The following is a 25,236-nucleotide window of genomic DNA, read 5'->3' on the forward strand; positions in this document are numbered from 1 at the left end:
TTCAAGGTGCTTTTCACTATAAATAGCATTTTCCCCCGTAGTTTCCCATGAGATGGATCAATCTAATCCTCAGCTCCTGTGTGAGTACATTTGAGCACAGGAGGCAGGCTAAACTTACACAGATAAAAAAGGAGCCCCCAGTTGCTTTGTTAAGCATGTGCCACGCGTGGCAATTTAGAAGAAAATGGCTCTCATAGGGTGTGGCACTATTTAGGAGGTGTGGCCTTGTTGGAGGAAGTGTGTCATTGGCAGGGCACTTTGAGGTCTCATATGCTCAAGCCACGCCCAGTGTGGCAGTCTCTTTCAGCTACCCATGAATCCAGGTATAGAGCTCTCAGCTATGTCTTCAGCACTGTCTGTCTGCATGTTGCCATGCTTCCCGCTATTACAATCATGGACGAGACCTTTGAACTGCAAGCCAGCCCCAGTTAAATATTTTCCTTTATAAGATTTGCTGTGGTCATGGTGTTTCTTCGTAGCAAAGACAACATGGCAGAACAACAACAATAACAACAGCAACAACAACAATAACAACAACAAACAACAACAACAGCATAAGCAGAATTTTAGAAGCATGCAAACCAAGTCAAATATTAGTTTTGCTACCTGCCAGCTTTATAATAGATCAGGAATGCTATTTTTCTCGTTTGTAAAATGGGGCGAGTGGTACTGTCTTTGCAAGGATGGATTTTGGTAACTGAGCAAGTAGAAGCGTAGGTACAGGCACTAAATAGATGCTCGGATCGCTACCTGTTCTCATTTGCCTTCCGGATCTTATTTAAAAAAAATCAAACGACAATGAGAGTACGTCAGCATCTTTGCTACTAGCCATGAACAAATATCAGTGCACCAGTCCTCAGTGCAGGGCTCTCAGACGATACAAGGCGGGGTAATTTAGATGTGTGAAGCCCTCAGACAAACTGCTCTCAAAGTGGCCAACGGATCTCTGTGATTATTCCATTCAAAACATTAATAGAGGCAACAAATCCCGACATGTGGGAGAGGCGAGCCAGTGTGTGCAGGGCTAAGTCAGTTCTCAATAAATTCAGGAGTGGAATCTGCATAACGCATACAGTGACTCTCTCTATAAATTCTTCTTTTTTTCCGCCTTAGATGTTAAACTTAGCATAAGCTATTTTTGTTACATTTATTTATGTATTTACGTGTTTGTTTATTTAATTTATTGTATGAGTATGTATGTTCGTGCCTTAGCACATGTGTGGAGGGCAAGGAATAACTCCCGGGACTCATTCTGTCTTTTCACTATGAGGTGTTTGGCCTAAGGATTGAATTCAGGCTGTCGGTCTTGACAGCAAGCGCCCTTACCAACTGAGACATCTCATTGGCCCACGAGCAAAGCATATCAATACTTCTTTCTATTTATTAGCACAAGGCTAAAGAGCGACTCCGGAAATGCTGTGCATTTCTTCAAAGGGGAACCCAAGAGCTTAAAAGATTTGTTTTCAAATTGCTTTCACGATGTCTCAGTGTTTTCTATTGTACTCGAGCAGTTTGAAAAGAAGTATGTTAGTGCGCTCTTTCTTGGTTTCTAGAGAAGGCTACTTAGGCATGACAGTGAACCTTCAAGGTTCCCTGCTGGAATTTTCTATCCCTGCCACCTCAGATCTCAAACTAAGAATTGTTTAGTCAAACATTTCTCACTTATTCTAAAAGAAGAACTATTTCTCTACACTGGACCTAACATTAGAGAAGGTCAAAGCATCTTGTGTCAGTAATGTAGAGAAAAAGAGCTCATGGGATGATGAGAGTAGGTATGGCCAGTTAGTAGCAAGTTCTTATCACATCTTTCGCTGGCCCTGTGAACCTCTGGTCTGAGGGTTTGAATCGCAGGTCCACATGTGGCTCTGATAAAATTTCCATGGGCCCTTGACTTCTGTGGTCACATAGCTGTGGTGCCTCTTAATAAGGTCAGAGTTGATGTCACATAGTGATTCTTGCCTTTTGACAGCTCTTGGACTGCCCAGAGCTCATCCCGCCCTTTTGAGGACTCCATGGTGACTATTCTTATTTACGCTGGCAGTTTAAGAGGATATGGTTCCTTGGCATTTTCCGACTTGCCACCATTGCTCTGGTTGCAGGAGAGAAGGAAGAACTGCTTCAGGAGGAAGAGGCATGGACATCCATGTTTTCTTAGTTTGGGGTCTGAGATAGCAACAATAGAAAGGAGAAGCTAGGTTTACTCTCCCTACAGGTAACCTTGGACCTCTGTACAAATTAAGAGCCCATTTCTGCATATCTGGACGGGGAGCCAGCTAGAAGGTCTCATTTCTTTTTGATGTTATGTGTGTGTGAGAGAGAGAATTCTCCTGCCCTTAGTCACTCCCCACCTGAAACAGGAGCAGAAGCTCTCCTTGCATACAGGTGGCTCATCAAGACTTCTCCTACAGTCAGTAAGGAGCGCTTGTTAGTCAGGGCCTCTTTCCCAATTATAGCTAGATGGTAGCCATGTGCAGGCCATGGGTCGTCATCAGGAATGCCTTATTGAACAAATAAGGACAGAGAATAATGTGAGGGTCTGCGCTGTCTACTCATCAGGCAGTGTTAGACGAGGCTCAGGAAACTGTTCTGAGAGGGAAGGGGGTTGATGCAGGGGAAAGACTTGCAGCAAGGCCTGGTCCTAAGCGCGCACTGATTAGTTGTAGCATCCGTGCCAGCATCTAATTTACGACACAACAAAACAAAGAATGCCCATGCAAGCATTCAGACAAGCAAGGCTATTGGGATTCACCCCTTTCCTGTTCACTAACTTCATGACTTAGGAGATTTCAGCCACACAGAATCGCTTAATCTAGAACAATACAAATTCTGACATCGCTTATGTTTGAGCTGGGTTGATTCTCATTTCCAACCAAGGACTTCTGTTTCTCACTACAAACCATCTCTAGATTTTCCCACTATCCCTTGCTACCTCCCTGCACTCCTTCATCCGCAGTTCTAAAACTTGCCCATAGATTCTTTAGTCAAAATCTTTATAGATCTCATCATCTGACACACTGTTTTAGTTTTTTTTAAGTAGATATTTTCTGAAAGTCAGTCTTTTCTCCCCACCTACAGGTTGGTAGAGTAGCCTTTGACTTCTTTCTGCTTTGTCTCCCCACCTTCACTGCTCTTTTCCATGTTGAAAGCAAGAAACAGTGTATTCAGGCACAAAAAGGAGGGCTCACATGGCTAATTCAACTGTGTTTCCTCAAATGAAACCGCCTTTCACACCTCTTTAAAATGAACAAGAGGAAAACATTCAATTACAAAAAGACCATCAGAGAACCTTTCCCACTATCATTTATTCATTTAATATGTATTTGTTGAGTCTACCAAAGGGCAGGCCCCACTCGAACCACAGCCAATAGACAAATGTTCTTCACCTTCTAGGATCTTACAGTGGGATGTTAACACCCTGGGGAGGGGACACGGGTCACATGGCTAAACATGAGGTGTATTCTGAAGAAGAAATTCAGAAACTGAGCGTCTGGCAGGTGATGTAAATTACCGTGGGTGGCCGAGAAAGCTTCCTGGAGGAAGTGGAGTTTAAGTCCAGACCCAAAGGACTGAGGTTGGAAAATGAGAGGAAGGATGGAGAGGCTGAGAGGGATGGGGAGTGTGTGTGAAGGGCAGGGAGGTGGGAGCTGGGAAAGGGGATCCTACGTTAGTCTGTGTGGCTGTGGCAGAAAGGGCTCAAGATGAGGCTGGAGGAGCAGCCAGATAGTGCAGGACCCTGTGAGCAAGTTAATAATGTAGGTTTTCTTTTAAGGCCAGTGCAGAGCGATTGAGGGCCTGTGAAAACGGGGCGTCATTACCAGACCTTGAAAACCCCTCACTGATGGCAGTGGGAGGGGATGATGGATTGATGAGGCTATGCCTATGTGAGGGGAGGCTGATTTACACCCAGAAACCTTTAGTCAAAGCAAAAGACCCTCTTGTTTGAACCAAGAGCCCTGTGGTGATCGTGGAGAGAGAAAGCGGGATACAGCAATGCTGAGGAAAAGGGCCAGCTAAATGTGGGGGTCAGGAGGATATGGGGAATGAAGAAAGTAACATTTTGCCAATTCAGTACCAGAGGGCTTGGTAGATAGATAAATGAGGATATTACTTCTTGAGAAAGAAAACAGGATGTGAGGACATGGCTGGAGCACTGGGAACTCTCTGTCTATTGGCTTAATAAAGAGAGACTAGTTAGGACTCTCTGGGTCCCATAACAGAGTCAATCATACCAACCTGACAGCATGAGATAACTGCTGGCTACAGGTGATATACATTAGCAGTGCCTCTCTTCTGGGATTAACTTGAGGTTTAAGGAACCGTCCTCTGATTTGGTTCACCCTGAAATGTTCCTGCAGCTTCCATCAACAAGACTCTAAGGAAGGCACACCGGTCTGCACAGATCCACATATACTTCAGCCAGTCAGCTCCAATTGTGATCCGGAAAAGTGGCGAACTCAAGGAAAGAAAATCAAGTGACGTGTAGCACAGTGCCGAGATCGAATTAATCCCATGTGCCCCAAAGCTATTCTAGGACTATTGGAAAACACTTTTTCATTTAACCCAGAGCCTGCCGCGAAGTTCAAGTTTAAAACCTGCTTCGCACTTATTTATGCTAACACTGGGGAAGGTGAGGAAGAGAGCACAGTGTTTGTTTCTAATTTTAAATGAGAAGGCAGGTTTCTCACTCTGGAAATGACTTAGACAAACAGGTACACAGTGTGGCCTAGGGAGGTGCCACCCTCGATCCTCAATGCCTGCCAACTGTATCTTACCGGGTGAAAAATGCCTCACAAGGGACACTGAGGTCCCTTTACCAGGGCCTGGCTGTCTGCACCTAATTTTCTTAGAGGCAAATGTCCCTTCTTCAGGCTCTGTCCTCTGCCACGGAGTCCCCGGTTGACTGCTTTTATCCTGCAGCTGAGGCACAGCCGTAACCTGAAATGGCATCCGTCTCCTACACAACATGGCGTTGTTGTTCCCAGAGTATACAGTCTTATCCTGAAGGTCACTTCAGATAAGGGATTCAGTTTACTTTGCTTCTGTTTGAAATCAGCACTTGTAAATACAAGTAAATACATTACTTGTTTTGCTTTGTTTTGTTTTTTTCCGGAGCTGAGGATCGAACCCAGGGGCCTTGCGCTTGCTAGGCAAGCGCTCTACCGCTGAGCTAAATCCCCAACCCCTACATTACTTGTATTGAAGGAAATGTGCTGCCAGTGAACTGTAAAATCATTTACTTATAACGCACAGACTTGGTAGCTTAAGTTAATATTAGTCTACTAGTTTAAGACCTATTCAAGGTATCAATATAAATGCCTTTATTTATTATTTATTTACTTTTCTTTCTGACAGCATCTGATGTAGGCTGGCCTTGAACTTCTTAGGCAGCCAAGGTTGACTTGAACGTCTGATCTTCCTGCTTCCACTTCCTGTGCAAGCTGTACAACTAGAGGTATACACCACCATATCCAGGTTATGTACTACTGAGACTCAAACACAGGGTTCCCTCAGTAAGAAGAGCAAGCCCTCCACTCACTGAGCTCCATATCCAGCCCAACAATGTTGTGTGTGATTTTTCACACACAATATTTTCCATGTGAAGATACACGAACAGATTGGCTTTAGCGTAGATATTTTCTTCTTTTCCTCCAACCCCAGGGGAAATTTATACCTCACATTTAATTACCTTCTGTGCTTACTGCTATTTCTGAACTGCTTTAACAAATAGATTTTTTTAAGTAGAAAAGGAATATTTTGAATTTATATGACATAATGATAGAAGATAAATTACTGCTCAATGCAGAAGCAATGTATAATGTATTTAATAGAAGACTTAAAAATTTAGTCTTTGACGGGTAATTGTTATTGGCTAAAACAATAATTACCCACCTATTCTTTTTAAATAAGCATTGTTCTTGATTTTGTTTTATATTTTCTACTATCTTTAGCTTCTTGAGAGAGTATACAGTACTCTCATGACATAGCTTTCATGAGTAATCTTTGTTGTCAGCTAGATTGAGAAGTGCTTAGGAGATCAGTGAAGTACACTCCTGAGGGTTCAGAGAGAATTAACCACCTGAGTGTGGGCGGTGGCATCCCTCACAGTCTGAGACCTGGATAGAATACAGAAAGAAAAAAAGGGAAAAGCTCACACCACTAGAATTCTCTGTGTACTTGCAGACTGCTCTGGTGTGAGCTGTTCCGTTCCACACTCTTGCCACCACAATGCACTCACTCCCTTTGAGGCGGCAATACGTCTTCCCTTCTTCAGCTGCTCTGCTCAGAAGTTTGGTGAGAGAGAGGGAGATTGGTCAACGTGTCAGCTAGACCGGGAACACCTGTCCCAAATCCCAAGGTCCTACTCCTTTTGTCAGCTCCATGCTCCACTTCACCAAATCTCCAAATTCTGTCCAGTGTCCCTCTTAAGCAACTTTCTGTTTTCTTCCCCGAGCTCTGTCTTCATGGCTACACCTTGGCTCAAGCCTCATTTGTCATCAGCCCATCCTCCAGAACTCTGATCTCATGCTTCTGCCTTGAACCTTCTGCAATCTACACAGCACAGGGCATTCAGGCTTCCAAAATTTAGACCTTACCTCATCCTTTCTTTTCCATTTAAACCTTCCTGGTGTTCTCCCTTGCCCTTAGAATAAGCCTGATGTTGAGTGTGACCCTTCTCTCTACTCTCCCCAGTTCTATTATCTCTATCTCTACCCTATAATCTCTCTAAGTGCCACCCAAGACCAATTACTTGACTCTGGGCTTCCATTCTGCAGGTGGACATCTTTAGACCATCACACATTTTCTTCTTTCTACAGGGGCATTTCCTCTACTATGTTGTCCTAATAGTGTCCTGGTGGATAGAAAACCAGGAGAGTAGATTTCTATGAGGCCAAAGAGACAATGCGTTATGGTCATAGAGAGGAATGAATTAATTAAGAGTGGAACGTGTTTAGGTGATGACAAGGTAAAGTGTGTAATTCCTGGAGTGGGGTCTGGGGAAGGGAGGAATCTTTGGAGGGTAACAGTAGCCCAGGAAATACACAGCTTCTTGGATGAATCTTTCTCATGGCTGTTGACAGGAGCGCCTGGCACTTTGTCAATGAATGTTTCACCGTGTGGCAGGAGTTGGAGATTGTGGTAAGAAGAACCAGGTCTTTTTATTACAGGGAGGTTGGAGAAAGATGTGAAGAGAAATTCAAAGTGGCATAGATGTGTAAATAAGGTGCAAAGTAAACATGCCATCTTAAAAAAGAAGAGCAGGGGCAGCTGACAGGGACAAGTTGTTTCAGGGTGTAGAAGAAAAAGAGGACTCGGGTGGGAGCTGTAGAAGGAGAAATGTCAAGGGTTCCACACCATTCTCTGAGAGCATCAGAGCAGGGAGCTTCAGTCTCGGTGCTAAGCCATCTGCTGTGACTGTGCTAAGCCAGAAACACAAATGTGTTTGTGTCTTTCCACAGTGTCCGAATTTATTAAATATCAATAAGTTCCCAAGGCTTAAAGGTTTGAGTGACATTAAATTGTCATAGAATCCCACTTTCTTTGGTAATCTAGCAGAGGCAAATACACATTCTTTTATTCCAGTCTTACTTGCTAATATTAACTCATATCACAGAGTACACAGCACAAAGTAAATATTATACATAAATGCATATACATGTTTTAAAAATGAGTAGAAAATGAGGAGGCTGCAGCAGAGTTCAAAAGTTTTCAGAAGTGGCCCGAGAGAACCTGTATTGAGATACTGGACCAGACTAGTACTGTGAGAGAGCTGCTGCTGAAGTCGGTTTTGAGGGATTCATAGTTAAGGTTTTACTGCTGTGAACAGACACCATGACCAAGGCAAGTCTTATAAGGACAATATTTAATTGGGGCTGGCTTACAGGTTCAGAGGTTTAGTCCATTATCATCAAGGCAGGAACATGGCAACATCCAGGCAGGTGCAGGAGGAGCTGAGAGTTCTACATCTTCATCTGAAGGCTGGTTGTGGTAGACTGGCTTCCAGGCATTAAGCCCACCCCACAGTGACACACCTACTCCAACAAGGTGACACCTCCTAATAGTGCCACTCCCTGGGCCAACCATATACAAACCATCACAGAGGGGAAAGCTTTAGAGTCCAGTTAAGAGATCAGGATCTGAGAAAAGGGATGGCTCCGGTTAAGATAGGATGTGTAGGTAGTCTGTGTCAACAGTGGGAACCAAGATGAGCCAAGGTTCCACCAACAGTGATTTGCTTGTTGGTCCTTGACATGTACTGGGTATCACATGATGGGTTAGTGTGGGGTCACACCCTTGTGATGATAGGTGACCATCACTTTATAGGCTACAGGCAAGGGAGGGTCATCTTCTCCTCAGTCTTGTGTATCTGGTAAGTGCTTGGGCCCATTTTTCCTGAAATGGCTGAAGACACCCATGTGTCACAACAGTTTCTCTGATAAATGTACACAGTCATTGCCTTTCTAGTCCCAAGAATAAGTCATTTATCAATCTGTGGTAGATGATTTGTGACTAATAGATGATTGATCAAAAATGCAGTTTAATTTTGACAGCTATATTAAAGGAACCAGGCAATTTCTCTTTATACCATTTCTTTCTCTTTTCTTCTCACTATTTTCTTGCCCTTTTAAAAAAGGGCTTTATGCTTCAGACCAAAAATGTCATATTGTGTGGTCAAAGATACATGGTGTTCAGAAAGCAGCTTCTCGGGGTTGTGGGAATAGTTCCTGACTATGATGCTAGGGTATATTGTATTTGAATTAGTGTAAAAGTGAGGAAAACTATTCAGAAAGGGGTTATTTTCCCTGTTAAACTTTTCAAAGAGGAGAGTGATAAGCTGAACAGATCATTTGATGCCGCCTCCTAGTTTAAAAGGAAAATGTGACAACTCAGAGATTTTTGCGTCCCATGGCACAGCCCAGGTGACATTCTGGAAATGGGATTGCTGAGGGGAGAAAGTAGTGATGCACTTTGCCCAGCCTCCTCTTTAACAGGTGAACAGCGGCTATGCCTGCCTTGATGTCTGGGCGTAACGCTAGGCGCAAGTACTTACCAGACACACCAGACTGAGGGGAAGCTGAAACTCCTATGCCTGCATCCCATAAAGTGATGGGCACTTATCATCACAAGGGTGTGACCCCACATCAGCCCATCATGTGATACCCCGTGCATGTGTCAAGGACCGAGAAGCAAATCACTGTTCCTGGAGCTTGGGCTCAGCTTGGTTCCCACTGTTGACACAGATTCCCTGCCCATCCTATCTGAACCTGAGTCCCCCATTTTCCTGTTCTCTTAGCTGGACTTTGCAGCTTTACTCTCAAACCTGACTTCAGCAGGTACTAGTCTGGTCCATTATCTCAATAAAGGCTCTCTCAGGACACTCTTCCTTAAGTAGTAAATCTCAATCTGTGGGTCATGATCCCTTTGGGGGGCCGAATAATGTTTACACAAGGCTTGCCTAAGATCAGAGGAAAGCACTGATTTATAACAGCAGCACAATTAGTAATTATGAGGTAGCAACAAAAATAATTTTATGGTTGAAGGTCACTACAACATGAATAGCTGTATAAAAGAACTGTATGACAGAATAAGAAGGTTGAGAACCACTGCCTTAAAGAGATCATCGAAGAGTCACTGTTTCTGTAACTTACCATGCTACTAGATGTCATTAACAAGTTAGAAAAGAGAAAGTTCAGTGACTTTAAAGAAGTCACTTGTACCTTTCATGTGTATACTAAAAATGTCAGTTCCCGGTGCCCACGCAAGCAGTACTGACTTAGATATGGTAAGAACACTGTGTGAAAGATTCCATAGCGCTGACCCCAGGGTTCCAAATATTCACTTCAGAGCCCTCTCTCTTCTGTATTGTGTGGCTTTCCTTTGGGTCAGCCTCCTTGTAAGTAGTAAATAAAATGACATGGAAAAAAATGCAGTCTGATTCCTGATTGGGTAGAAATAAAGGCGATGACTTTGATTTTGTTCGTATGAGACCTCTTCACTGTAACTAACCTAAGTGTAATAAAACAAAACAAAACAAAGCAAAGCAACAACAAAACAACAACAACAAAACAACAACAAAGTGACAAAACAAAACCCACCACTGCCTGAGTTGGTACAGCTCTGGAAAGTGGCAGCAACACTGAACAAATTGTTTCAATCCTTTCTCTTTCTTTATTGAGATCCACATGAATCTGCAGCGACAGGTACCTATATGGATTTCATAAGTCTGTCAAAAAATACTGCAGTTGCCTTGTGGGCTGAGTCTGCAGCTATGAAAGGGCCAGTGGCCTTTTAACAAAAGAATTTTACACTTCAGACCAAAATGTCATATTGTGTGGTCAAAGACACATGGTGTTCAGAAAGCGGCTTCTCGGGGTTGAGGGAATAGTTCCTGGCCAATGTATTTTAATTAGTGTAAGAGTGAGGAATACTGCTCAGAAAGGGGCTATTTTCCCTGTTAAACTTTTCAAAGAAGAGACTTTGAAAGCCAAAGAGGTCGTTTGATGCTACCTCTTAGTTCTATTGAGGGAAATGTGACAACTCAGAATCCCATGGCATAACCCTGGTGACATTCCGGAACTCAGACTGCCGAGGGGAAAAAGCAGTGATGCACTTTACCCAGCCCCTTAGGTGAACAACAGCTATGCTTGCCTTCATGTCTGGGCATCACACAAAGCAGAAGCGTCCACTACACCCTGTGTGACAATTATGGTCCCCTGAAATTTTTCGAGCACCTGAATCATTCCCTAAAGTGACGTGAATTGTTTTATGAGTATATTAGTAGAGTTAATCAAGACCTTTCCTTCCCCTTTGAGGTAAATCTGCTAGAGTTTGCTTTACAGAGCCTTATTCCCTTTTACAACAGACAAAGGGAGACCTGTGGTCTTTCCTGGTAGGTGAGATGCTCAGATGTCCATCCTAACACTTAGTCATGGTCTCCCCTGGGTAAGTGTATTCTGAGAGCCACTTTCAGAGTGAAGGCATTCTCTCGTATATTTGTAATAAAATAATAAGACCTCATTTCTTTAGAGTCAGACCCAGGATTGATTTTTGCTACTCACACTGAGATTCTAGCAGATTCTGAATGCAGACACACACACTAATGAAATGTTCCTGTGTGTGACCAAAGCAGATAAAAGCTTAAACCTGCTATCATTTGGGTTATAAGAGCTGATGGGGTTTTGTCAATATTATCTTGGGAGTTAAAAAAAAACTCACTGAAACCAGAAGCTTTTTTAAAAGAATAAAAATTCAATTTCAAGATAAAATCCAAGACGAAAAAGCAACACACATAGTCTAGCTAGACCCAGGGCTAGATGAAACTTTAAGAGAGAGCAGTAAAAATCAATTGGAAAGACATTATTGCCATCTAGACACTCACTTAAAAACACTTTCTCTGTATCGTTATCTCTTCCCTGCTTAATAGTTTCAGAGTGTCAATGCTTCTGTTTGGAATTAAGTGTTCTGAAATATATAGGAGGATGAATTATAGAATGGTAAAGTGCAGAATTATGTCAGGAAAAAAAATCACTTCTACAGTTCAGTATTCACTAAAATGTCTTTGACATACATCACCGCCTCTGGTGGGAAGTATGCTGTAATTACAGGTTTTTGTTTCTCAAATTCTAGAGTTCAATTGAAATTGTGAAATTAAGGCTCAAATAAATGACAAAAGGGACCTCCTAAAGCTAAAAATGTTCCATACAGCAAAGGCAAGTATTGACCAAGTGAAGAGGAAGCCCAGAGAGTGGGAAAGGATTCTTGTCAGCTATACATCTGGTAGAGGATTAATGCCCAGAATATATAAAGGATATACAGAAACCAAGAGAGATCAAGGAAGCCAACAACAGAATTAAAAATGGGCTCTGGATCTGAACAAAGAGTTCTCAAATGAGGAAATAAAAATGGCTAAGACATATCTAAAAAGTCTTCAACATCCTTAGCAATCGGAGAAGTGCAAATTAAAACTCCCTTGATATTTCATTTTATCCCAGCCAGAACAGCTCAGATCATGGGAACAGCTGACAGGAAATGCTGGTGAGGATGTAGGGAAAGAGGATCTCGGCAGTGGCCTTGCAAACTGGTGCATCCCTTAAGGAGATCGGTGGGGAGAATCTATACATGGGACCCATCTATACTGTTCCGTGGCATAGACCCAAAACACTCAACATCCTGCTACAAAGATACTTTCTTGGTCATGTTTAATGCTGTACCAGAAATGGAAGCAGCATAGACATCCATCAACCAATGAATAGATAATGAAAATGTCATACGTGCTGGATAGTTTTATGTCAACTTGACACAAGCTAAAGCCATTTGAGAGGAGGGACCCTCAATAAAAATGCCTCCATAAAATGAGGCTATAGGCAAGCCTTAGGGCATTTTTCTTTGTTAGTGATTGACGTGGAGGGACTCAGTCCATTGTTGGGGGTTTGGGGGTACGTAGTCCATTGTGAGTCGTTTCATCCCTTGACTGGTGGCCCTGGATTCTGTAAGAAAGCAGGTTGAGGTGAGCCATGAAGAGGAAACCATTAGGCAGTGCTCCTCCATGGCCTCTGCATCAGCTCATGCCTCAGGCTCCTGCCCTGATTAAGTTACTACTTTTGATGATGAACTGTTATATGGAACTGTGAGTGAAAGAAACCCTTTCCTGGGAGTTGCTTTTCATCCTGGATTTTCATCATAGCAATGGTAACCCTAAGTAAGATAACAAGCAAAGATTTATAAATCACTATGTTGTACCAACAATTCTTTGAAAATCAGAAGTTGAGTCTCTGGCCACAGTGATCAGGCAGATGGAAATACAATATAAAGTTAAAGAGCTTCAAATGGATCATTGGGAAGGACCTGAAAGAAAAGGTTTTACAGACCATTTCATCTGATTATAAGACTGAAGTTACAAGTCCTCTGATCTTCATTGGAAGGAAAATCTACTCACAAAAGAACTATCTAGAACACCATACATCGTGCTGCTGATTCAAGAAGATAGAAGTCACTGTCAATGTCTAGCAGTTTAAAACAACTCTCAAAGTCTGTGTGGGAACCACAGCGTTCACTTCAAAGTTCACATTGCTTTTTGAAAACAAGCCACCTGCTCTTGCCATGGAAGGTTTTGAAGTCTTTGAAGAAAATTACCATGGGACCAAAACAGGAAAATATACTTTGCAGGTTAAAGTTTCTGCAGTTAGGACGAGAATAAGTTTCTGTTTTTCCCATGTTAAGTCCTTGCAAGTAAAGGTTTCTGTTTGTAATTAAGAATAAGTTCCCATTTCTTAGATCTGATGTGAATTACAAAGCCTGTGTTTCAACCTACACTAAACTTGTGACCCCATTTACAGGACATACATTCTTACCCTTCTTGCTTCCCTTTCATTGAGTCTTTCTAACAATGTATACCATCCACTTCTCTCACCCCTGTAACACTTTATCTCTCCTATAAAAGGGACTTCAAGAGCCTAGCAGGGGTTGCTCTCTCAAATCCTGACTTAAGATGAGCCGGCTGGCTGGTCCCGAGTGCACCCACAACAGAGTTTGCTCTAATTGAACAATCACGGGTTTGGTCTCCTCTCCCTGTGATTGTTAGGTTTAAGTGTTCATGAATGGAGCATTGGAATTAAAGGTTGAAGGAAGAACAGGCATCCTGATGTGAATATGAAGCCACGAAGGAGGGGATCATCCAGAACCCATAGCGTGGATCTTTATCTCTGGAAATGGCTACCCTCAGTTGATGTGCAGCTGGATCACAGGACTATGTAGGTAATATCCTCTCAGTCCGCAGTCTTCCGGCCCCAAGAGTGCACTATGAAATGGAAGTTTCATACTGCGAAATAGAAGCAAATTTTAAAAATCTGTTCCAGGCGCTGGAAAGATGGCTCAGTTGTAGTTGTCTTTTGCTGCTCTTCCAGACATTGGAAGTGAGTTCTCCACACCCACCTCACGAGGCCCACAACCGCCTGTGACTCCTGCTGCAGGAGATCCAATGCTCTCTTCTGGCCTCTGAGGGTACCCCCCACACCCCCGTCCAGACACAAATAAATAAAAATAAAAATACCTTAAAATCTGTTCCAATGAGTGTCCATTTTCTTTAAGAAAAACAAAACAAAAACTCATTGTGCTTTCTGAAACTGACTTAAGTACTCAAAGATAAAAGAGAGGTTCAAAGATATAGGGAATTTGGGGCTGGGGATTTAGCTCAGTGGTAGAGCGCTTGCCTAGGAAGCGCAAGGCCCTGGGTTCGGTCCCCAGCTCCGAAAAAAAGAACAAAAAAAAAAAAGATATAGGGAATTTAACAAGGTCTTAGTTTTTTTTTTTTTTTTGAAAAATAAAGTATACTTTTCCCATCAATTAATTGATAACGTTACAGAAGTTATTTTCATATTAGAAGGCAAACACCAAACCTTTTAGGAACTTGTTTTGGTTTTGTGCTTTTGCTCCCACTTTGATTATGGAAAAACAAAAACTCTAGGTACCTTTGGGCCACTTTAGTGTGGTTACTTTAGGGCCGGGGTGTGACAAAGCCACGGTTTCTGAAAGGACAGCATGTTACTGAGGGCATGGCCACTCCTGGTATTTGGAACACCAAACATGGACATAGTCTTGCTGCTGACAGAATGAAGAGGAAAACAGGTCGGACAGGCTCTGGAAATTACCATGTGATCAGCTAACTCTCCATCAGTTCCTGAGCTCTGCACCCAGTCAGCTTCTGAGCTCTCCACCCAGTCAGCTCCTGAGCTCTGCACCCAGTCAGCTCCTGAGCTCTGCACCCAGTCAGCTCATAAGCTCTGCACCCAGGATTCCCAGGCCCTATTTGGCAGTGTTCTCAGCATTTGAAGGCAGAGGCAGGGAGATCTCAAGCTGGAGGTCCAGCAAAGCTCCATATTGAGAAGTCTAAAATAACACTAAAAAGAAAAGTTTGGAGTATTCCCTACTGACTTAATAACATATATGAAAACATTTCTGACTCTGTTCCTCAGAACACACACACACACGCACACGCACACGCGCACACACACACACACACACACACACACACACACACACACACACACACGCACACAAAGCCAGAAGCAATGGTGTACACATGTAACCACAGTGCTGGGGAGGTAGGAGCAGACGTCCCTGGGGCTCAATGTCCAGACAGTCTAATTAAGTTAAGTGAGATCCAGGCCAGTGAGAAACTTTACCTCAAAACACAAAGCTGAGGGCTTCTGGAGAAAACACTCAAAGCTAACTCCTGGCCTCTACATCCTCACACACAATACATGCACCACTACTGTACTGGGGCGACTGCTGCTGTACTGAAACCTCATGGCAAAAAGCAACTTGGAAAGGAAAGGGTTTATATTTCTTATGCTTACACACCACTGTTCACCACTGTAGGAAGTCAGGGCAGGAACTGATGTAGAGGCCACAGAGGGGTGCAGCTTATTGGTTTGTTCCTCATAGCTTGCTCATCCTGCTTTCCTATAGACCCAGGACCACCAGCCCAGGGATGGTGTCATTCACAATGAACTGTGTCCTCCCAAATCAATCTCTAATTAAGAAAATGCCCTACAGATTTACCTATAGCCTATTATTTTTCCTCCACTGAGGTTCCCCGATGATTCTTGCTTGTTCGAGCTCACACACACACACACACACACACACACACACACACACACACACACTCGGGACAGTCATTTTTTGAGGCAACAAGTTCCCCTAGAAAGATGGCAACATCGGTTGGAGTTCACTAGATATTTAAAATCATAGTGGTGTGGAAACTGTGTTTAGAAGACAAACAGACCTGAGTTGGCCCGGTGCCTCTACACTGCAGGACTATTATTAGTACCCAACAAAGTGACATAAAGTGTCAAGCACATAAGAGGTGCTTAATAGGCATCTCGTCATCGCTTCTTCCCTAAATGAGTTTTCACACAGTCACAAAGGAAACACACAGAGAAGTCAGAAACCTGAGTGACTTTCTCGTCCTTCACTGGGGAGAGGCGTCTACTGAAATATCAGCATGGTAGAGGTTTTGCTACGTCCAGAATCCCTCCTCTGCAATTTACATGTAAAGAGGAGCCAAGAATACACCGGCTTTGAAGACTGAGCTAGGGCGACACTGGAGAAGCCACTGCACAGATTTATTGCAGTAAACTCTGCCACGTGTTCCTTTTAGCTACTCTCTCGAAAGGCTATAACATATTTGGAAAATGGAAACCAAACCAAACCCAACCAACCAGCCATCCCTCCAAACAAAGAACCTTGCTAGAAAGGAAGAGAATCCCACAACAAGCAAGCTAACAGCGGGGAATCCTTCAGTAGCTCAGACTCCTTTACCTTTCTCTAGCTTAGTTCCCAGGCCCAGTGGCGCAGTATTTCAAGTTAGGAGTGTCTGGGTGGTAGCATTGCCTGTGAACCCTTTGTGTAAAGCATATGCCCCAGCAGGCTGCTGCCTGTCATCGGCATCTCCCAGAGGAACAGAAGGCTCTCTGGTGCTAACACTCATTCCCAAAGCAGGCAAGTTCTAACCGCCATAATAGGTACCATTATTCTATAAGCAACCAAATAGCCAAGAATACCCCTCCTACCAATACCTACTATGTGATGGGCAACCACGCTTGCGGCACTGACAACACAGAGCACTGACCATTTGAGGGTCTCTCTGGGTTGTATTTCTTAGCCGTAGCACACTTGGTAACTCTGTCGTAATTTCCCCCCTCAAAAACAGTGGGCTCTGCTTTCCTTCGTCCCTTCAATGTGCTACACAAAGATGGTTCTTCTTCGAAAGCCCAAACATTAAAGTCGTTTATTGAGAGTGTCTCAGCCACATAAAGAGCTTCCCACTCATTGGCTTTAAACATTAGTAGTTTATTATGGCTTTGGACTCTGCGGGTTGGTGGAACTCTTCCTCCCTTGGTATCAGCTGAGCTCACCTGTGCTCCTGCATTCAGAAGGTTTAAGATGACCTCACGTATGTATGCACTTGATAGAGGTATTGGCTTGGGTGTCTCGGTTCTCTGCTTCACCACACATCCTCATTATGTGGGACTGGCTTTTCTACGTGACTCTGTGCTGCATAGTTTTATGTCACATTGACATAGCTTGAGTTGTTTGTGAAGAAAGACTCTCAATTGAGGAAAATCTCTCCATAATACTAGCCTCCAGGTAAGTCTTTAGTGCATTTTTCTTTATTAGTAGTGATTGATATGAGAGGATCCAGGCCCTTGTGGGTGGTGCCACCTCTGGGCTGGTGGTCCTGATGTCTTTAAGAAAGCAGGATTAACGTGTTCTGAAGAGCAAGCCAGTAAGCAGCACTCCTCCATGGCCTCTGCTTCAGTTCCTGCCTCTAAGTACCTGCCTTGAGTTTCTGCCTTGATTTCCCTAGATGATGAACTACAAGCTGTAAACTGAAATAAACCACTTCCTCCTCAAGTTGCTTTTGGTCATGATGTTTTGCCAAAGCAATAGAAAACCTTGCTAAGAACATTTTCAGAACAGTACCTGTGCTCCAAGGACAGACTTCAAAAGTGCAGGGAATCTTAAGGGCTAGCCTTGAGTCTATAAAATGTTATTTACATCGTACATCGCAAAACAAATCCAACGACTAGGTAATTCTTCAGAGGCTGCAAAGTAGACTCTGTCTCTTGATGGACAAAATGGCAGACATGTTGCCAAACAAGGCAGTGAAGAAATATTAAGTTATTTTTGAAAGCAACGTACTGTAGAGAATTCTAAATACCAGGATAAGCCACTTATCATGCCTGCTTAGATTGAAAAGAGCCCCTCCTAAGCCCCAAACTCAGCCTGATGCCCCTGACTATGAGCTCTCAACTTAGAGTCTAAGTCTTTGGTCAGAACTGTAACATGCTTCATAGTGTTTGATTTCGGTCAGAACCTTCTATCCCTATTTACAAGTAGAGGTTTGAAGAAACACAACAGCTACATCTTTGTTTGTTTTTTGCTTTTACTACTCTGTCAAATGAATAAAATGTGTGTCTGTGTCTGTGTCTGTGTGTGTGTGTATGTATGTGTGTGTGTGAGAGAGAGACAGAGACAGAGACAGAGAGACAGAGACAGAGAGACAGAGACAGAGAGACAGAGAGAGACAGAGAGACAGACACTCACATACACACACACAAAGAGAGAGAGGGAGAGAGAGAGAGAGAGAGAGAGAGACAGAGAGAGAGAGAGAGAGAGAGAGAGAGAGAGAGAATATAAAGAATTTTACTTATTCCCAAAGCAACTATTCACTGGCTGTTGATCTTTTAATCAGTTACAGTAGGCAATGATCCACCACAGTCATCGATCTCCACTTCTTCAATCTGTTCCTCAAGGGCCCATAATCCTTAGTATATCATCTGCCTCCTTCTCAAGGCTAACTGAGGATAGATACTTATTTCGTTAAAAGAAATAGAAGTCTGCCATTACCTTCTGACTCTTGACTGTGAAGGGTGGTGCTTCAAGGGTGAGCCATGCTTTGAACCGTGAGCAGTAACTGGAGAGGAACTCATAGTACTGACAAAATGTGTCAGTTGGGCATCAGAAATCAAATATGTGCCCTGTAGTTATCAGGGCTTGCCGAAGCCTCCAGCTTTAGAAAATTTGGGTGCAGACCTCAGATTTGGATACACTGTCACTCCTTGGACTACCCTGTAGTATCCTAATGCATATATATATATATTTTTTATTAACTTGAGTATTTCTTATATACATTTCGAGTGTTATTTCCTTTCCCGGTTTCCGGACAAACATCCCCCTCCCCCCTCCACTTCTTTATGGGCGTTCCCCTCCCCCTCCTCCCCCCCTTGCCGCCCTCCCCCCAACAATCTAGTTCACTGGGGGTTCAGTCTTAGCAGGACCCAGGACTTCCCCTTCCACTGGTGCTCTTACTAGGATATTCATTGCTACCTATGAGGTCAGAGTCCAGGGTCAGTCCATGTATAGTCTTTAGGTAGTGGCTTAGTCCCTGGAAGCTCTGGTTGCTTGGCATTGTTGTACATATGGGGTCTCGAGCCCCTTCAAGCTCTTCCAGTCCTTTCTCTGATTCCTTCAACGGGGGTCCCGTTCTCAGTTCAGTGGTTTGCTGCTGGCATTCGCCTCTGTATTTGCTGTATTCTGGCTGTGTCTCTCGGGAGAGATCTACATCCGGCTCCTGTCGGCCTGCACTTCTTTGCTTCATCCATCTTGTCTAATTCGATGACTGTATATGCATGGGCCACATGTGGGGCAGGCTCTGAATGGGTGTTCCTTCTGTGTCTGTTTTAATCTTTGCCTCTCTATTCCCTGCCAAGGGTATTCTTGTTCCCCTGTTAAAGAAGGAGTGAAGCATTCACATTTTGATCATCCGTCTTGAGTTTCATTTGTTCTAGGCATCTAGGGTAATTCAAGCATTTGGGCTAATAGCCACTTACCAATGAGTGCATACCATGTGTGTTTTTCTGTGATTGGGTTACCTCACTCAGGATGGTGTTTTCCAGTTCCAACCATTTGCCTACGAATTTCATAAAGTCATTGTTTTTGATAGCTGAGTAGTACTCCATTGTGTAGATGTACCACATTTTCTGTATCCATTCCTCTGTTGAAGGGCATCTGGGTTCTTTCCAGCTTCTGGCTATTATAAATAAGGCTGCAATGAACATAGTGGAGCACGTGTCTTTTTTATATGTTGGAGCATCTTTTGGGTATATGCCCAAGAGAGGTATAGCTGGATCCTCAGGCAGTTCAATGTCCAATTTTCTGAGGAACCTCCAGACTGATTTCCAGAATGGTTGTACCAGTTTGCAATCCCACCAACAATGGAGGAGTGTTCCTCTTTCTCCACATCCTCGCCAGCATCTGCTGTCACCTGAGTTTTTGATCTTAGCCATTCTCACTGACGCATATTTTATTACTGTAAGCTGTGCTGCATTAGGCTTTCTCAGAGAGGCTGAAATGCAAATGGTTCCAGCAGGATGTGGCAGGGACCTTGGAATGAGACTGCAGAGGAGCGGAAGCTTGGCAGCCACTGTCCCCAAGGGCAAAGTGGTAGAATTAACCGTTTCCAAATGCGACTAATTGGATCTTCTACTCCGAAGTAATAGTGATAAGGCTTATTAGATTACAATATTCCTAAGTGGGGAAGGCTCAGCATGAGCCAGGGTGGTCAGAAGAAAGAAAATTGTACAAGGGCGAGGATTTAAACAGGATGCGAGGAAGAAAGCTTTGACCAAGAATTCCAATATATAAGCAATTTATGCATTAAGAAAAATTCGAGAGGCATCCTGATTATGTCTGCAACTCCTGGCTCAATAATTTATGAAGTTGATTCCTTAATCCCAAAATGTGGCTGCCTCCCTACTCAGGGCGAGATTACATTCCATCTGACTCCCATGGAGTGCCGTCTCGCCTGCACACACTTATTTGAGTCAATAAATTATTGCATGTGTCCATTTATAGGGTCCCCAGCCCTCTCATTATCACATACAATGGGAATCTAGACGGGAAGAAAAATGGCCCTATCTTAGGGTGTGGAGTCTTCCTGGCTTGAAGGTTTTCCTTCAAGCCATTCTACCTGAGTCCACCTACTTGACAGAATTTTACCCCAGTGTGTTCTGGTGTTCACACGGATACCCATGTCCTGGAGTGGGCTATTACATGAAAAAGTATTTATGGAATAATGAAAAAAAGAACAGGCAGATGATGTAACCAACCAGCCTTTCAGGTAAACTAACTCTTGTTTCAAAAAACCCCCCAAAACCAAAAGACAAAACCAAAACCCACTGAACTCTTCTTGATTCCAGATTTAACATTCCCAACTGATTAAGGCCCAGGGGCAGACCATTTTTTGTACTTTAAAAAAATTCACAAATACATACACATATACCTTATATATACATTAGAAGCTGCAGCCAGTTTATGACTCAAGAAAACCTCAGAGTTGAGGGTAGCCTTCCTTCAGACTGAACACAAAGAAGTTATTTTCAATCTCCCTGGGCAACTTGTAAAAAATAATACTTTTCCTTTATACAGTTCACTGGCTGTGAGCAGACTTTGCAGAGATTACCCATCTCCAGGAAACATTCACAGCTCACACACTGTCTTAGTTAATTTTCAGTTGCTATGACAAAACACCATGGGCGAGGCAACTTATAAAAGAAAGCATTTAATGGGTTTACAATTCCATCCGGTTAGAGGCCATAGTGGTAGAGCAAAGTGATGATGAGGGCAGGAGCAGCTGAGAGCTCCCATCCTGTGTCATGGGGAAGAGGAAGAGAAATACTCACAGGAAATGGTGCGATCTTTGGAAACTTCACAGCCCATCCCCAGGAACACTTTCTCCAACAATATGACACCTTCTAAACCTTTTCAAACTATTCCTCCAACCGGGAACCACATATTCAAACATATAAGCCCATGGACGCCATTCTCATTCAAATCACCCTGGACACTATGCTCAGAGGTAGGGTTTCTGGCTTCTAAGAATGGGACTCAGGAAAGATAGTGTTGGAATAGAATCTACAGGATGCTCCCAGTGCTAATGATAGACATCATTCAGAATTCCAAGTGTTATAAAATTTCCATAAGGGGCTGGAGAGATGGCTCAGTGGTTAAGAGCACTGATTGTTCTTCCAGAGGTCCTGAGTTCAATTCCCAGCAACCACATGGTGGTTCACAACCATTAGCATCTTCTGGAGTGTTTAGAGAGTGACTGTAAGCGAGGGGTCTGAAGGTTACCTGGAAGAGAATGGGGGACAAGGGATGCAAAGAAGGACCCCAAGACAAGAGTCTGATCAAGGTGACCATTTTATTTTTCCCCAAGGCTGAATTTATACCATAGCAAGGGTAACGGAGGGAGGGGGGAAGTAAGAAACATTTATGCAGGCCAAGGACACAATATCCGTGTGGTCAGGGAGTAGGCTGATGTTGACAGGATGTCAGAAAGGTCACAGGTTTGTCATATCTATTAGTCAGCAGGATGTTGGCTTTTCAGAAAGGTTACAGGTCATCGCATTGGGTATCTTGACATTATTATTATTATTATTATTATTATTGTTAATTTTGACCACCAGATTTGTAATAGCCTTCTGCAGCTGGCCGGGGATTTTCCATGAACCCAGTCATACTTAATTCTAACCATAATAATAGCATCAACAATGGAGGTCTTCAAGGGCATCGCTCCCAACAAGTGACAGTGTACACATACATAAAATAAATAAATACATCTTTAAAAAATTTCCATAAAACATCCCACAATTATCCATCAGAAGGATTCACTATTTCTGAGCTTGGAGGGATCCCAAATACTAAAGAACTATTCAGTTCCCCAAGGTTCGCCTTTTGCTCAATACTCTTCCCTCTCTGTCTCCTTGGTCACTAGGAGTGTTTTCTAGGTGATGTTATGACTTGAACCTGAAACATTCTTTTGCAGGCTCATATTTGATACTCTTGTTCCACAGCTGGGGAAATTTTAGTGGGTGAGTCTAGTTGGTCAACAGAGGCCATCGTGGTTGGAACATTGAAGGTCCTATACAGTCCAGGGTTCTTTCCTCTCTCCTGTCATGATGTGCATAGACTTCCCCACTTGTTCCTACCACCATTAACTTCTCTGCCATGCTTTCTCTCTCATGATGTACTGACACACCCAGAGTTCATGAGCTCAAAATAAACCTTCTCACTCTTCAAGTTGTTTAAGTCAGGCATCGTCATAATGCAAAGCAACTGAAACACGTGGAAAAGTGAAAAGAAATTGGCCGTCTTAGTTAGGGTTGGATCGCTGTGATAAATGCCATGACAAAAAGCAACTTGGGGAAGAAAGGGTTTAATTAATTGACACTTCTGCATCAATAGTATACTACAAAGGGAGTCAGGACAGGAATTCAAACAGGGAAGGGACCCAGAAACAGGAGCTGATTCAGGGACCACGGGTGAGTGCTGCTTACTGGCTCAGTCTGCTTTCTCAGGGAACCAAGGACTATCAGCTCAGGGGTGGCCCTGTACACAGTGAACTGGGTCCTCCCCATCCATTACTAATTAGGAAAATGTCCTTCAACTGGATTTTTGGAGACATTTTCTCAACTGAGGTTTCCTCCTCTCAGATAACTTTAGCCTGTATCATGTTGGCATAAAACTAAGTAGCATGGGGGGGTTTGTATTCTTAAACACATAGCTAGCTTCCACCAGGAAGTCCATGGTTTCCACAAGCAAGAACAATGAGCTTTTTTAACCACATCCTTTTGCTGTTGGCTGAGGTAATAAAAACAGCAGAATCCAAAGGCCATCTTTTCCTGAATGAATACCGTCTCCCGGTGTTATGTTGGAATAAAATCAGCAGGTTGTTTGGAAGGAGACACCATGGGGGTCTCAGCGAAGGCCTAGTTAAACCCCTTCACACTATTGATTCCATTCCTTACTTAACCTTATTGAGTTTCCTCACCTCAGACTCAGAAGTAATAATTCCTACCTGTAAGTTAAAAGGGAAGAGAAAAATAATCAATGTGGCTTAGCTCACACAGCACCGTTCTTTAGCAAATGCTAACAAAAATGTCCTACAGCTGTATTTTATTTAAAGTGAGGGTCAGTGGCAGCCTGACTCTAGGGAAACTGGTACATCTATTTGGGTTCATTGTTTTTTGTAAGTGGCAGAATTCTATTTTTGAGATGGTATAAAAACATCTATGATTGCTAGCCACATACTTCATTTTGCAAGTATATACCAACACAATGTGGGTCATTTTATTTCAGGACTGTGGGTCTGTTTTTAATTGCCGCTATGGTGTTTCTCCAGTCGCTTGCACATTTCGTCTCCAAACAGGCTGAAATTCTTAAGGTACCTAAACTACTTGACACATTGGAAATCCTCAAGGAATGCTTGCTGGGAGAAAGATAAGGGTTAGCCATTCCAGAGTTTTAGCTTGCTGTTTGGTGTGCATGTGCGTGTGTTCGTTCGCGTGCGCGCGCGCACACGTGTGTGTGTGTGTGTGTGTGTGTGTGTGTGTGTGATTTTTTGTTTTGTTTTGTTTTGTGTCCCGGAGTTTTGTGTGCTGTTTCAAGATTACTCGAGAGCTAGCTGTTTGTAAGCACCATTTATTAACTAGAAATGCAATAACAGGGAAAATGTGTTTTTAAAAGACAAGAGGGTTTTTATGAGTGGGTGAAAGGTACATGCAGCCATGCAGGAGTATGTCTCCCAAGCCTGGGTTCAAGTCCACTTCTCTTAATTCCCTAACTTATTCTCTGTCTCTGTCTTTTCCCTCTCCTCTCCTCTCCTCTCCTCTCCTCTCCTCTTCTCTCCTCTCCTCTCCTCTCCTCTCCTCTCCTCTCCTCTCCTCTCCTCTCCTCCCCTCCCCTCCTCTCCTCTCCTCTCCTCTCCTGTCCTGTCCTCTTCTCTCTTCTCCTCTCCTCCCCTCCCCTCCCCTCCTCTCTGTTTCTCTTCCTTCACCCTCTCTGTGTGTGATGTGTCATCTTGTTAGTGTGAATGGGTACAGCAAGTGTGTATGTGGTGGGTATACATGGCTGCACACATGTAAAGGCCAGAGATTGACATTGAGAGTCTTTCCTTAATCATTCTCCATCTTTATTTTTTGGGGACAAGGTCTTCCAGTGACTCTGAAGCTCATGTATTTGGTTATGGTGGCTGGCCAATAGAGCTTCAGAGATCTGCCCAGGTCAGCTCCCTCTGCCCCACCCCCTTGCATAGGGGTTCAGGCTGCCACCATGGTGACTTTTAACTGGCCATCTGAACTCAGTTCCTCACGCTTGTGTCCTTTAACCAACTTAGCACCTTCCTGCTGGCATTTTAACTCTGGTTCTAAGGGTCCTCTCTCCTCTCTAAAGGACCTTCCTCTCTAAAGGACATCTCTCCTAAAGACTGGCTGCCTATGGCCATCTCCTGCTCCCAACAACAAAAGGAACCAGAAAGAAACTCTAAGCAGGAAATCTTTTGAGATAACCTGGTCTCTAAATGAATTAAGAATATAAAAATAACAATAAAGCAATAATATCTCTGAAATATTTCCCTTACTCTTTTTTGAGGGTTTTCCCAGAACAAATGGTGCATACCTGTGATGTGACTTCAGATGTAAAACTGAGGTCTCAAAATAGCTGATGCTTACTGTGGGGGCCAAGGTGGACAGACCGCTGTCTGCAGCCTGCAGAAGGCAGGAGCCCACGGTTCTGAAGTGGTAAATACAGGAATATCCTATGCCCTTTAAAGGAAAAGTGAAATTCCTACTGGTTTACTCCATGTTTCAGATGAGCACAAATGTGAAGGTTAGACTT

At 43.4% G+C, this 25,236-nt stretch overlaps 1 protein-coding gene across 1 annotated transcript in view; it reads right to left on the reverse strand.

The window, feature by feature from the left end:
* The window catches only part of Slc35f4 (solute carrier family 35, member F4), a 261,359-nt gene that overhangs the window by 115,629 nt on the left and 120,494 nt on the right, over positions 1 to 25,236 (reverse strand). The window lies entirely within an intron of this gene.

The sequence above is a fragment of the Rattus norvegicus genome, chromosome 15 (assembly GCF_036323735.1).
Source record: "Rattus norvegicus strain BN/NHsdMcwi chromosome 15, GRCr8, whole genome shotgun sequence".
NCBI classification, from domain to species: Eukaryota; Metazoa; Chordata; class Mammalia; order Rodentia; family Muridae; genus Rattus; species Rattus norvegicus.